Source organism: Urocitellus parryii, unplaced genomic scaffold (assembly GCF_045843805.1).
Source record: "Urocitellus parryii isolate mUroPar1 unplaced genomic scaffold, mUroPar1.hap1 Scaffold_37, whole genome shotgun sequence".
Lineage (NCBI taxonomy): Eukaryota > Metazoa > Chordata > Mammalia > Rodentia > Sciuridae > Urocitellus > Urocitellus parryii.
The window spans coordinates 7,265,599-7,280,527 of NW_027553327.1; the positions used below are offsets into that span (position 1 = coordinate 7,265,599).

At 38.1% G+C, this 14,929-nt stretch overlaps 1 pseudogene; it reads left to right on the forward strand.

Annotated features, from left to right (window-relative positions):
• Positions 1-409: 409 nt before the first annotated feature.
• Positions 410-4,313, forward strand: LOC144252096 (phosphatidylinositol-3,5-bisphosphate 3-phosphatase MTMR4 pseudogene; annotated as a pseudogene).
• Positions 4,314-14,929: the final 10,616 nt, after the last annotated feature.

A 14,929-nucleotide genomic window follows, 5' to 3' on the forward strand; every position in this document is an offset into this window, starting at 1 on the left:
ACAAATTGAATTAAAAGTTTATATTTTATTAGCAAGAATTTATTAGTTCTGTCAACATAGGTAACTTTAAAAATCAAGAAATAAGGCTTCTAGCTTCCCCATGGGAAGTCGAAAGCTCGAGAGAGTTCTTAAACATACAAATACTAAGGAAAAAAAAATAACCCTCAAAATTATAACTTTTTCTTGGATTATGACATCAGTCTCAACAACTGACCTGATTTTATATTTTTCTTTAGCTGCATAGAACTGAGAAAAAAATCTTTATTTATACAGATAAAAGGTTTCAAATGGTAACAGCCTTTATACCACCTTCTGTTTTTCTCCCAGTTCTTTATGCACTTTATAAAGATCTTATATTCAATGGATTTTGAAATTTGATCGGAAGTCGTGAGAGCTTTGCCTTGGAGGGTCGGGCGGACACCGCCTGGTGACAGCAGTCAGCCAGGACCCTCACCACGGTAGAATGGGTGAGGAGGGGCCTCCCAGCCTGGAGTATATCCAAGCCAAGGATCTGTTCCCTCCCAAGGAACTGGTGAAGGAGGAGGAAAATCTTCAGGTACCCTTCACAGTGCTTCAGGGAGAGGGAGTGGAGTTCCTGGGCGGGGCAGCCGATGCCCTCATTGCCATCTCTAACTACCGGCTGCATATCAAGTTCAAGGACTCTGTCATCAACGTACCTCTCCGGATGATTGACAGCGTGGAGAGCCGTGATATGTTCCAATTGCACATTGCCTGCAAGGACTCCAAAGTGGTGAGGTGCCACTTCTCCACTTTCAAGCAGTGCCAAGAGTGGCTCACAAGGCTAAGCCGGGCCACAGCAAGACCTGCCAAACCTGAGGACCTCTTTGCCTTTGCCTACCATGCCTGGTGCCTGGGGTTGACTGAGGAGGACCAGCATACCCATCTGTGTCAGCCAGGAGATCACATACGATGTCGGCAGGAGGCAGAGCTTGTCAGGATGGGCTTTGACCTGCAGAATGTTTGGAGAGTCTCACATATCAACAGCAACTACAAATTATGCCCCAGTTACCCCCAGAAGCTGCTGGTTCCTGTATGGATCACAGATAAAGAGCTGGAGAATGTGGCTTCTTTCCGTTCCTGGAAGCGCATCCCTGTGGTTGTGTACAGACACCTTCGCAATGGGGCTGCCATTGCCCGCCGCAGCCAGCCTGAGACCAGTTGGTGGGGCTGGCGGAATGCTGATGATGAGTACCTGGTCACATCCATTGCCAAAGCCTGTGCCCTGGACCCAGGGACAAGGGCCAGTGGGGGCCCTCTCAGCACTGGGAATAATGATGCCAGCGAGGCATGTGACACTGACTTCGATTCCTCTCTGACTGCGTGTTCTGGGGTGGAGAGCACAGCAGCCCCTCAAAAGCTACTGATCCTGGATGCGAGATCCTACACAGCAGCAGTGGCTAACCGTGCCAAGGGTGGAGGTTGTGAATGCGAAGAGTACTATCCCAACTGTGAGGTCGTGTTTATGGGAATGGCCAACATCCATGCCATCCGGAACAGCTTCCAGTACCTCCGAGCTGTGTGTAGCCAAATGCCAGATCCCAGCAACTGGTTGTCAGCACTGGAAAGTACCAAATGGCTGCAGCACTTGTCAGTGATGCTAAAAGCAGCTGTGCTGGTGGCTAATACAGTAGACCGGGAAGGCCGGCCTGTGCTGGTGCACTGCTCTAACGGCTGGGACCGGACACCGCAGATTGTAGCCCTGGCCAAAATATTACTGGACCCGTATTACAGGACATTGGAGGGCTTCCAAGTGTTAGTGGAGTCTGACTGGCTGGATTTTGGGCACAAGTTTGGAGACCGCTGTGGCCACCAGGAGAATGCAGAGGACCAAAATGAACAATGCCCTGTGTTTCTCCAGTGGCTCAATTCTGTTCATCAGTTGCTTAAGCAGTTCCCTTGTGTGTTTGAATTTAATGAAGCATTCCTGGTAAAACTGGTACAGCACATGTACTCTTGTCTCTATGGCACATTCCTGGCGAACAACCCCTGTGAGCGAGAGAAGCGCAATATCTACAAGCGAACATGCTCTGTGTGGGCGCTCCTGTGAGCTGGCAATAAGAACTTTCATAACTTCCTTTATACGCCTGGCTCAGACATGGTCCTGCATCCCGTTTGTCATGTGCGAGCCCTTCACCTCTGGACAGCTGTTTATCTGCCTGCATCATCTCCGTGCACACTTGGAGAAGAGAATATGGATCTTTACCTTTCCCCAGTGGCCCAGAGCCAGGAGTTTTCTGGCCGCTCTCTGGACAGGTTACCTAAAACCAGATCCATGGACGATCTTCTTTCTGCCTGTGACACAAGCAGCCCCCTGACTCGCACATCCAGTGACCTTAACCTGAATAACCACTGTCAGGAGGTCAGAGTTGGCTTGGAGCCCTGTCACAGCAATCCTGAAGGATCAGAGACAACCTTTGTGGAATCCGGGGTAGGAGGTCCCCAGCAGACTGTAGGAGAAATAGGCCTTCCTCTCCCTCTGCCCAGCAACCAGAAAGACTACCTGAGCAATAAACAAACTTTTAAGAGTCACAAAAGCTCTTCACTAAGTTATAAGCTGCTTAATACTGCTGTGCCCCGGGAAGTGAAGAACACCTGTGATCCTGAGATCCAAGTCCTGGAAGAGACTAAGGCACCAGCTCCAGACCCTCCTGCTCAGGATGAGCTGGGTAGGACTTTCAGTGGCTCAGGAGAGCCACCTGAGCCTGAAACAGAAACCATCAGTGTGCCCTCCAAGATCACTCCCTGCAAGTATGGCGAAGTCTGTGATTTTCCTCAGTCTGCCCAGGACTCTCTTATGGGTGCCGCCCAACAGGCACAGATAGAATCTGTGCTAGGTGTGACCTCCAGATGTGTTCTGAATCAGAGTCTGGGCAACCTTTGCAATCCACCGAGTGCTGCCTGCCAAACTCCTCTAGAGCCAAGCACCGACTTCCTCAACCAAGATCCCCCAGAGTCTGTGGCAGGTATCTCCCATCAGGAACAGCCCAGTTCTGTGCTGGATCTGATCCGTAGGGAGGAAGACACTGGCAAGAAAGGAAATAATAGGAGTGGGCAGTTACTGGAAAATCCTCGCTTTGGGAAAGTGCCATTGGAATTGGTCCGAAAACCAATTTCTCAGAGCCAGATCAGTGAGTTCTCTTTCTTAGGGTCCAACTGGGACAGCTTCCAAGGCTTGGTGACTTCATTCCCAAGTGGGGAGACTACCCCTCGGCGGCTGCTTTCCTATGGCTGCTGTAGCAAGAGGTCAAGCAGTAAGCAGATGAGGGCCACAGGGCCCTGCTTTGGGGGCCAGTGGGCTCAGAGAGAAGGTGTGAAGTCACCTATCTGTTCTAGTCATTCCAATGGACACTGTACTGGCCCAGGAGGAAAAATCAACCGGATGTGGTTGTCTGGTCACCCAAAGCAAGTCTCCAGCACAAAGCCTGTCCCACTGAGCTGCCCTTCTCCAGTGCCTCCACTCTACCTGGATGATGATGTACTCCCCTTTCCCACAGACGTGATCCAGCATAGGTTACGGCAAATTGAAGCAGGGTACAAGCAAGAGGTAGAGCAGCTACGTCGACAGGTGCGTGAGCTTCAGATGAGACTGGATATCCGTCACTGCTGTGCCCCTCCAGCAGAGCCCCCTATGGACTATGAGGATGATTTTACTTGTTTGAAGGAGTCAGATGGCAGTGATACAGAAGATTTTGGCTCTGATCACAGTGAAGACTGCCTTTCAGAAGCAAGTTGGGAACCTGTGGATAAGAAGGAGACTGAGGTGACTCGCTGGGTTCCAGACCATATGGCATCGCATTGCTATAACTGTGACTGTGAATTCTGGTTGGCCAAACGAAGACACCATTGCAGAAATTGTGGGAATGTATTTTGTGCTGGATGCTGCCACCTGAAGCTGCCCATTCCTGATCAACAGCTCTATGACCCAGTTCTCGTCTGTAACTCATGTTACGAACACATTCAAGTATCTCGTGCCAGGGAGCTCATGAGCCAACATCTGAAGAAACCCATCGCTACAGCTTCCAGTTGAATGCAAAGGAGATGACCTGTCCAGTTTTAACAGGTTTGAAGGGAAGATCTGCTTCAGGTGTAGTTTGAAAGGTTCCTTGGTATGGCTCATGAAATCACAGAGCTCAAAGATATCATCTTGAGAAATCCTACTTGGTACTTTGAGACTGGAGCAGAGGAATTTCAATTTGGCGGAGGTCCTTTTCTGGAGAGACCCTCAACTTAGGGTAATGGTCCTGATCCAGACCCAGAGTCTGGAAGCTTAATGTTGAGTTGGTGACTCCAGCTTCTTTCTCTTGGGGGGTCACAAGATGATGATTTCATAGATACTGCCTGGTGCAAGGTGTCCAAACAGCAATAGAAAGGCATATGTATAACCAAACTGCAAGTGATAACCAGACCCATTTCTCCTCCACCTTGAAAAAAGCAGATTATAGTGTACAAGATAGGAATTCCTATCCGATTCGAGATGAACTCTTTTCTGTACCTCTGTGCTCTGTGTCTGTGCATGAAGGCTCAGTCTTTAGAGGCACTCCCTCTAGTTGCAATTAGTACTGTCTTTCTGTGGAGTATGGTTTAAAGACTGGTTGGCCAAGTGGAGGTTTCAATGTATTTTTCACTTGGCTCATCAGCCAGCATCAGTGAATATTCAGTTTAGGGGGACAGTTCTAGGGAGTGAGACATTTTTGGGAGCAGAAGAAAACTCTGCTGATGTTTAGTCTTGGAAAAAATCAGAGCTGTGAAGGCAGTGGTCACTCTGTTATGCCAAGGCAGCTCTGGAGGTATGCACTGTGAATGAGAAGGGAGAAGCAAAAATTATCTTGCGAAATATCTGCTGATTGTGCCCTACCCTTCGCACCTGACTTTTCCTAGTTGTCCTGGTGCTAATACAGGAGCTCCACCTTGATCCTCTCCTGGCATGAAAATAAAACAAAGGTTTTTGTTGTTATTCCATTTCCCATTTCCCCCATGTTGTCTTTCCCTTGGCTGCTGCCTCCTCTGAGTCACACTGCTTCTTATCCTGAACACTTGACACCTTGAGGGTAGAATTTAGCATTTGGTTTTTACCTCCTAGAATATGCTGTTTGGTAGGTGAGGGTTTCAGTACAAATGCTGCTGTCTATTTTTGTGCACTTAACAATGGAACCCAAACAAGAGAATGAAGCCTTGATACCAAAATTGGGAGAGAAAATGTGTCCATGTGGACCAAAAAAATTTTTTTTTTAATTTTAGTTTTAATTTTGTTTTTTCATCTTAATATGTACCAGTGGCACTTAACCAAAAGATAGTGATGTAGCCATGTACTGTGGTTGGGACAGATACAGTCTCCTTGTTCTATAATGAAACTATTAGGATTTCCTTTATACATTTTCCTTAAGTCATTGGTGTATAAAAGGCAAATGACATTTAGGCTTATTCTGTTTTAAAACTGTGGTAGTTGTCTTTCTCACTGCTACTTTCATGTTGCTTTCTAGAAAAAAAAATTCATTCCAAAATAACTAGAATCTGCATTTAGAATAAGAATTGTTATTTGTCCTGCCCTTTTCTTCAGTCTACAGAGAAGCATCTGTGCTGCTTTTATAGTTGCCATGGATGTAACCTAAAAAGTTTTGGCGTATTTAGGTCAGCCTAGCAGAACTTTTTTTTTTTTTTTTTTCATTTAAATGGAGCTGAATAATGGAGATTTTGTGTCTGGGAAATTCCTGAGATCATTGAAAAAGTAACAAACTCTTCCTTGTCTCTGATACATAAAATTCTTTTAACCATTTTCTCAATCATTAAAAATTACTGCCAGTCATGAGTGGCTTTTTAATTAACTTTACTTTGATTGCACTTCACTCTGCCTGTTTTCAGGGGGAGTAATATTGGTAACATTTGGGGAGACTGTATCTGTCTATTTTGTGTGGCTGTTTTGAGGGATTGTCCCATCAGTGAATAAACTGCATGACCTTGGAGAGAGACTCTGGGCTTTTGGCTCAGATCCGTTCATCAAATACTCCTTTCAGAGCTGTTGTGGGTGTAAGTGACATGATGTGGCCAAAAATCCAAACTGTGCAGTTGCGTTGTGACAAACATGCAATGTGCTGTAAAAACTCAATACAGTTTAAATAAAATCTCTATATTAGTGCTGCTTAAAAAAAAAAAAAAAGAAATTTGATAAAAAAAAATTTAGTTTTCTTTGTTAAAACATAAAAGAATCCATCGCTCTGATATAAGAGCTACTATTTATTTTTCTATCAACTGAGTTAGTTGGGAAGAACAATAAACTTTCTAATACTAAAACTATTATATGTAAAATCAGGAATGCTATAAAATAATAATCTTTGTTGGAATTCTCATTTGGAAGAAGCAGAGAGACAGAAGAATACATCTCATTTCCTGAAATTTGTTCTTAGTTAAAAGACACAACTGAGAGTGAATTTCCAGTCTCCACTGCCTTCCTCTGTACTGATGCATGTACTCATACTTCACTTTCAAATTACCACAGACCATACATACAAAGTGGGCAAGCGGGGAGCACATGAGCATGAGCAGCTCTTTAGCAATGCTTCCTCCCCACTCCAGCTGTTAACTACTTGAGCTGCATTTTGGAATGCACAGCTGAGTGGAACTGAATACACAGGATTCACCCCAGAAGCAACTGAAAAACCATAAATTTTGCTGAGAATCAAATATTATGGAGGTTGAATAGATCATATATCACAGAGCAAAATTGGGAAAAAATTTGAAAAAAAATGATGATAACATGAATACTGAGAGAAAAATACTGCCTGCAGAAAAACTGGAAATAATCAAATCAAATCCTTATAAATGAATACCAAAATTATATAGCTTAATATAGATGGAAAAGCAAATACAATTTAAAATGTTTTTAAATGTTAGTGATATATCTATGTGTGTGTCAGTTATGTCAAATTTGGAGACTTCTTAAAATATTTCCCGTAACTTGGAGAAGACGTATTACCATGTTTTCTACATGACAAGTGGGCAGATGCATAGATCTGGATATATTAATAATTTAAGCAAAACAAAACAAAAAAAAACCTTAACAAGGACAAGTGCAGATATCACCATATAGAGTTGAAAGAGTTCATTTTTCAAGTCAAGAGTCTGCCTAAACATTGTGATAAATATTTTAGAAAGCAAGCAGTGAACTGATAACTTTTAGATTAGATGTATTAATATTTTGCAGAGCTAAAAGTACATGGGCTTGGCAAGGCTATTGGGTATAATGTCAATATAAAAACTGAACTGTGATTCCATATAATATCAAGAAAAAATGAAATGGAATATAGCATCAAAACCACAAAAAATTGATGATATTTAACAAAATGTGTGCAATAATTCTACATAGAAAACTATACAATATTGTTGAGAGAAATGAAAATCCAAACAAATGGAGAGAAAAAGGTGATTATGAACTAGGAAACTATAAACTATTAGTTATTAATTTTGGCTGACTATAGAATTAATTATATTCTAATCAAAATCCTAAGAGTTGTTTTTGTTTGTTTTTGATTGTTTTTGTAGAAAGTGATAGAATACTGATAAAATTGATATGGAAATGCAGAAAATCTGTAATAGCCTCAGAATATTTGGAAAAAAGAGTGATATTGTATTACTTTCATTACCTGGTTTAAATACTTACTATAACTATTGGGTAATTAAAACAATGTGTATTGATGTTAAATGTGGGCAAACACATTGACAGAATGGAATAATGAGTTAATAAATAAGCTCATACACATGTGGTCAATTGAGTTTCAATAAAACCACCAAGGCATTTTGAAGGAAGATAAATGCCTTTTTAACAAGTATTTCTTGAAGGTTGCAGATGTAGCTCACTGATAGAGTGTTTGCTTAGCATCTGAAAGGTCCTGGATTCAATCTCTAGCTCCTGGCTGCCCTCAACCAACCCAACAACAACAACAACAAAAAAATCTGAGACCAAGTATTTCTTGGACAATGAAAACACCAAAACAACAAACATGAGAACTCCTGCCTCACCTAATATTAACAAAACATTTTTGAGATAGATAGCAGACCAAAAAAAATGTGTAAAAACAGCATAATTCTATGGTAGCATTGTCAAAGGTTTTTTTTTAGGGATAATAGAAAATAATTGGCTGTAAAGACAAACATGGAGAGATTAATCTTTATCAAAGTGTTAACTTTGGTTCATAAAACACATGTCTTCTTGTTTATTTATTTATTTATTTAATGAAAGAGCAGTCACAAAATGGAAGAAACATTTGTAATTCCTCTACCTGGAAAAGTTCTTTTGCCCCCAGAATATAAAACAGCTTACATAAATCAGTAAAATCAACCTTAAAAAATATCAAATAAAAAACTAAAATTGCCATGTGACTTAGATTCTTTTCAAAATATATATACAAATAAGCAGTAAGCATAAACAAAAAACTCTCAATATCCTTAGCCATCAAGACAATGCATATTAAAAAGATAGTGATGATTTACTACAAGGAAGACAAACAGCGCCAAATGGGAACAAGGCTCTGATAATATATGAACTTTCAAATATCGCTATGGGGAAGGTAAAATGGTACAGTTCCTATGGAAAGTAGTTTGACATTTTGTTAGAAAGTTATAAATACATCAAACACATGACCTAGAAAAATGAAAACATATGTACACGAAAGAACATAAAAATGTTTACTGCAAATTTATTCAGAATAGTTACAAACTGGACAACCACCAAATGCATGATTAGAGAAGAATAGATGTTAAAAGTCCTGTCAGATGCTTATAGTTAAGTACTACTCAGCACTGTACAAATACAATGACTGATATGCACAACACAAAGAATATTTTTTAAATATGTGAACAGAAGGAAACAACATAAAAAGGCACACGCTTCATGAATTCATCAATGTGAAGTATAAAAACAAATTTATTGATAGAAAATTTGGTGATAGAAATCAAATGAGCAATTGCTCATTGCAGCTCAGGAGTGCCTGAAAATGCGTCCCAGGGAAATTGGGGGTCATTGTTTTATATCAAGATCTTAGATTTGTGTAGTAACACATTTCCAAACTTGTCTATTCTATATCTTAGAATTGTGCTTTTTATACTCAATTATGTTTTAACTCAAAAGCCTAGTAATAAGGATTTTAAGTGATTTTTTATATAAAGTCAAAATTATATTATCAAAATACTTTTTATTTTCAATTAATAAATTATTTACAAGCAGAGTATTAATTACACAACTCTCTGCTTTATTTTTTTCAATTAGTTATTTGCAGTACTGAGGATTAAACTTAGGGATGTTCTACCATTGAGCTACATCTCAGCCATTTTTATTTTGAGAGGGTGTCTCTAAGTTTCCAAGGCTGGCCTAGAACTTGAGATTCATCTTCTTCAGCCTCTGGAGTCACTGGAATTAGAGGCATTGGCCACCATGCCCTGATCTCTGCTTTATATTTTTAAAAGACTATACTTAAAAACTATTCCATGTCTTAATAAAGGTGGGATCAAAATTAGTCTGTGACTGAGTTTTCTGACTATAATTGGACCCTTGTTGACCAAGATTTTCTTTTCATTTTATTCTTTTGGAGTGGATTCCTGTAGTCTCTATTAGAAATGCTAAAACTTAAAGAGGAGAATTCACAATTTCTTTATACTGAATTTTTAAATATTTGCAAAACTTCTTATGTTTATATTACTCCCTGTTCATGCAGTTTTTATATAACAAAAAGGTAACCTGGGCTGTGCACTTGATACTCTAGGAAGCTCCAAGGCACTCTATACAATGTTACCTTCATCTCTCCACCTCTGCCCTTATGGAGCCTCACCACAGGCACAGGATATTTACAGGATTGCCTGCATCAGCACTTCTATTTATTGAAAAGGACATTATACTTAAATTGCCATGACAGAGTCTCAACTCCATTTGAACAAGTTACAGGACATATATGCAAATATGTTTCAAATAATAACAGCCTATAGTTGTATTAAATATTTTTTGACAATCTATACATTTACTAGCTGTTAGGAAAATCCTTCCTTCTACTCCATCTCTATTGCCATGGGTCTGTGAATTGACTGACAGTAGATGAACTGGAAAGAGAGACAGGTTTTTTCACATCCATAGAAAACACTCAGTAGGGAATAACTCACGGAATTGCCATAGACAAGTTTTATAAAATGCTTTGACAAAACATGAGGTTCTTGGCTTAAAAAAATGGAGGGTGCTGATGATGTTTGTTTGCACAAAAATTTTGACAAGTTCTGGTGCCCAAGATGCATCATTTTCCTTACTGGAGACCTCTGTAGGGTGAGTGTGTGGGGCCAGGTGAGGAGTTAAGCTGCTCACTCTCATAAGATCCTGCTTTAGTTGTCTAAGGGAAGTACAAATTTCTCTCCATCTGCTGTGGGGTTTTTGGTTCCTTCATAGCCACTTTCGACAACCTGCTCAGATCCTCTTAGCTTTGCTCCTACACAGAGAAGGGTGTTTCTAGTAAACATCTGGGACCACTCCCCATCTATCTTTCTCTTTCTCCCTCCCTTCCTCATTCCTTCCCTTCTTTCCTTATCTCCTTTCTTCTTTCCTTCCTCTCTTCCTAGACATAGGTGAACATCTGAATCATGCACAGGACAAGCAGATAGTTAATGGCACCAGAAGCAGCCCTGAAGGAAGGCAGACAGGGATTTCATGGATAAATATATCACTTCACCACTCTGCTGAATTACTTTGTATTGTTTTCCATGCTCTTTACAAGAGTTCTCCTGGGGGATTGAACTCCCATTCCCAACAGTGGTAACAGGATTGGTAAAACACATTGACTTTCTTCTCTTTCCTTTTAACTTTCTTACTTATATTTGCTCCCAAATGAGCTATATCTTCATTCAGTTTTTAACACATGGTCTGCTTCTGTTATATCCCAACCAAGCACATATGTCTTATTCTAACTTGACTATTTTTTAGTTAGAATAAGCCAGTAATACTAATATCATTAGTATATTGTGAAACTGAAGAGAAAAAAATGTCATTTGAGATGTTCTTCTGAATTTTCTAAGTGAAGAATTTAATAAAAAGTGGTAACACTCAGGAATTTACATGCTATACCTTATATGTCTACTGAGAACATAATGTAGTGTTCAATTATCTCAGGATTAAAGCTTAAATTGCAGTTTAAACTCAGACTGTTTCGTGCAATGGTTTACAAGTGACTAAAATTTGTCTTTTGCAATTAATATTTTGAACAGAAAATGTTCATATTTTCTAGTTTATCTTACCTTCTACTTACATGGTATTATTTACTCAATGCCATGTAAGTCTCAACTATTTGAACAGATATAATATATAAAATGGTGATCAGACATGTAAATTTTCCTAGAAGCTAAATCAGAAGAACTTAGGAAAAATCATCTTCTACAAATGCCAAGCTTCGTTTTGCTGATTTTGAATTACTTATTCTCATGAAGTAATGGCTTATGATTGTCTCCCCAATTAAATCAAGCATTGATGAAGTCAAATCAAAACTAAGGAAATGAGGTGGTGGGGATGAAGAGGCAGACACAGGGACTACCTTTCAATTTCAGGAACATTTTCAAATTGACAGATTCACTAGCAAAATACTGTTCCTGAACAACATGTTCTAGATTTAAATCCTGGAATCATTTGTACCTCATCTGATTTGTAGATGATAAGCTAAAACATGTGGCTAAAACTGGAAAATGATCGAGATTGCAAATTCAGAAGAGAATTGCTAGGTTTGACTTCCATGTCTTCTGGGTTTTTTTTTTTTTATTTTTAGCAGCATTGGTAATGAATGAATTTAACCTGTTCAAACCCAGTTTCTTCTTCTGTAAAATAACTACATAAAATGGTTGTGCACAGAAGGACTAAATGAAGTAACATTTGCCAGTCACTTAAAATAGTGCCTGAGAAATAGTAATTTTGTTACTTCTAAATAGAATAAGCAAAAATAATAATGAAAGAGGTAAAATGTCATATCCCCTAAAGTATAATATGCAAATTATAGAGAAAAAAATTAAAACTTCCTTTTACATTGCACTATGATAGAAAAGATATTTCAGTAATTTTAACATTTACCCAAAAAAACTATGTTGACATTGAGCTTCACAAATGCTTAGCAATGATTTCAATACTGTTTGCAGAAAGAACATTACCAAAAACTTCTTAAAATAATTAAGTAAACATGAATTCAAAGTAAATTAAAATAGAGAGAATTAAAATTTGTATAAAGACATTAAAATTTTAAATTAACCAAGTTTGTTGCTTATATAGACTTAAATGTCATAGTGAAGACTTTCTCAGTCCTTTTGGGTCCTATAACAAAATAGCAGAACCTGGGAAAATTTCTCACAGTTCTAGAGGCTGGGAATTCGAAACCAAAGTGACAGCAGATTCTGTGGCTGGTTCATAGAATTATATACCTTCTTACTATGTACTTATAAACTTGAAGGGACAAGATGGCTCTTTTGGTCCTTTTTTAAAGGGCACTAATCCATTCACTTGGGCTTCACCCTCCTGATGCAATCACTTCTCAAAGGTCTCATCACCTAATACTTTCATATTGATCATTAAGTTTTAACATATATGAATTTTGTAAGGGTACAAACATTCAGAACATGGCAGAGACTTATTTTAATTTTATTCAGATATTTTTTGGCTGTGACTCAATTCATTTTAATTATTCTTCAGTAGATAATTAATTTTATGTGAAGAACACAGGGAGGAAGTGGTCTATGGTGACTCCCAAGGTTCATGCTTGAGCCAAAAGATAAAGAGACTCTTGATAATATAGAAAATGCAGATGCTGAGAAAAACAAAAAGTGCATTTAGTGTTCACTTGTGGGACATGAGATGCCTTTAAAGACTGCCAGATTAAAAGGTCTCTGTGGCTGTTTGAAGTTATTGTATAGCATTTTATCAATGCTATTCCAAAATGGTGTGGGTTCTAGAAGTGAGAGTGTTCATAGTCAAAAAAATATCAGAAGGTGTTGAATGCTATAAACCCTCTACAATTTCTATTAACACACCAAGGGCTCTGAAAAACCTTGCATAAAATAAGTTACACATGAAGTCAGAAAAGACCTATTTAACTTACAAAATAAGGAGTTGGCAAGACCAGGGTGAATTTACTTTTCTGAAATAGATGAAATATTTTTTAATAAAAAACTTTACAATAAGCCATGAAAGCAATAAGAAAATTCCCTCTCAAAATGATACTACCAAACATTCATAATTCACACCAATAATTTCAGTCCTTGCCTTAGAAGAGTTCTTTTACTTTAGTCAAGATGATGGGGAAACCCTACTATCACTATAAGTCTTTGAAGGATGATCAAAATGTATATTTTTCTCAGCTAAAGTTCAGCTTTATAGAGGAGCTCTGTGGCTTTTACATAACCTCTTTAAACAAAACTATCCTCATAGTCCATTCCCCCACTGGAAACCTGTTAGATGAGCAGGCACAATACTATTCTTTAGTAGCAAGATTAAAGATTTAGTAGTGGGCTGGCACAATACTCATGGTTTAAGATTTCTCACAAAAATTATGCACACATTACATGCTCCCCTCATAGCTGCAAAGTTAAATGTGTGTTTCCTAGAGCTCTCTACTGAATGACGCTTCATTCACCTCCATATTGCATATAGTGATTCCTAAGTCTTCTCTTCAGGGAGCCATGTTGTTAGGTGACAGTTTTTAGGGCAAAAAATGGAATATTTAGTGGCATAGGAGAAAGATACAAATTACTTAAAAAATAGTACTTTAATAGTAATTCTGTAAGATGTACTATTTAAAAATACAAATAAATGTGATAATGGAGCAAATAAATAAATAAAAACAAAGTGCCAATGGGTGAATTGGTAAACTTATATTTATTTGTGAATAAATTATTAAATACAACTTAAGAAGAGCTGGTAGTACAAAACAAAGTATAGAGAATTCTTTTTATTTCACAATTTAAAAAAAATTATTTATTTTAATTTATTATACCTGATAGAAGAATGCATTTCAATTTTTTAAATCATCCCCAGAAATGGAGATAAGAGATATTTTTGCTTGTCCAGTTTAGATCATTTTGTGTCAGTATTTTAAAACTACACGTTTGTAATTCACAGATGATAATAATTTAGTAATCTTGTATCACTTATGAGGTTCCATTTTCTCTGAGTAGAAATAACTGCTGTCAGAATTTTCAGTGTTCTGAAAGTCTTTTGAAGTCCATCGCAGTTTGTCATGCATTTGTAATCTAACAAGTATGATGGTAGTTATACGAACTATCTATGGGAAATAAATTTTTATGAATTTTCATGTATTTGCATCAAAACTGTGTCTTGATAGATATATTCTACCAAGATAATAACATATCTTTTCTCATTCAATTTTGCTATAATACTCCCATCTTCCATGCATGCACAGACATACACACTCACACAAAAGAAAAAAAAACTTCATTCATTGTCAAAAATCCAACACCTGATATTTCACTTTTTGTTTAAAACAGAATTAATTTCATAAAGGAGATTGATATCACTGGTACAAAATTCATTATTCATTTAAGAGGGGCAATATATCTTATGAACCATGAATATCTAAAAGCCTATTCTCAAATTTCTACATTTAAAAATATATTCTAATATTTTTAGTTGATAAACTATAAATTCAAGGATTTTCTTTTCATACTCTAACTTCTAATGTTAAAAAAAGGCATCTTTTACTCACTGCCATTGTGGGCCTTTAATATCACAAAGTAAAAATAAAAGTGTTATCTGTAGGGTGCCATTTATGCACAGTCAGAATATAAAGGGAGAAACAGGGAACTATTACAAAGCTAAAAGAAAAAATATCCTGGTTCTAATGGATTTTTGATTGCCATTTTCAATATTCTTGCTTTACATTTCCTTCTA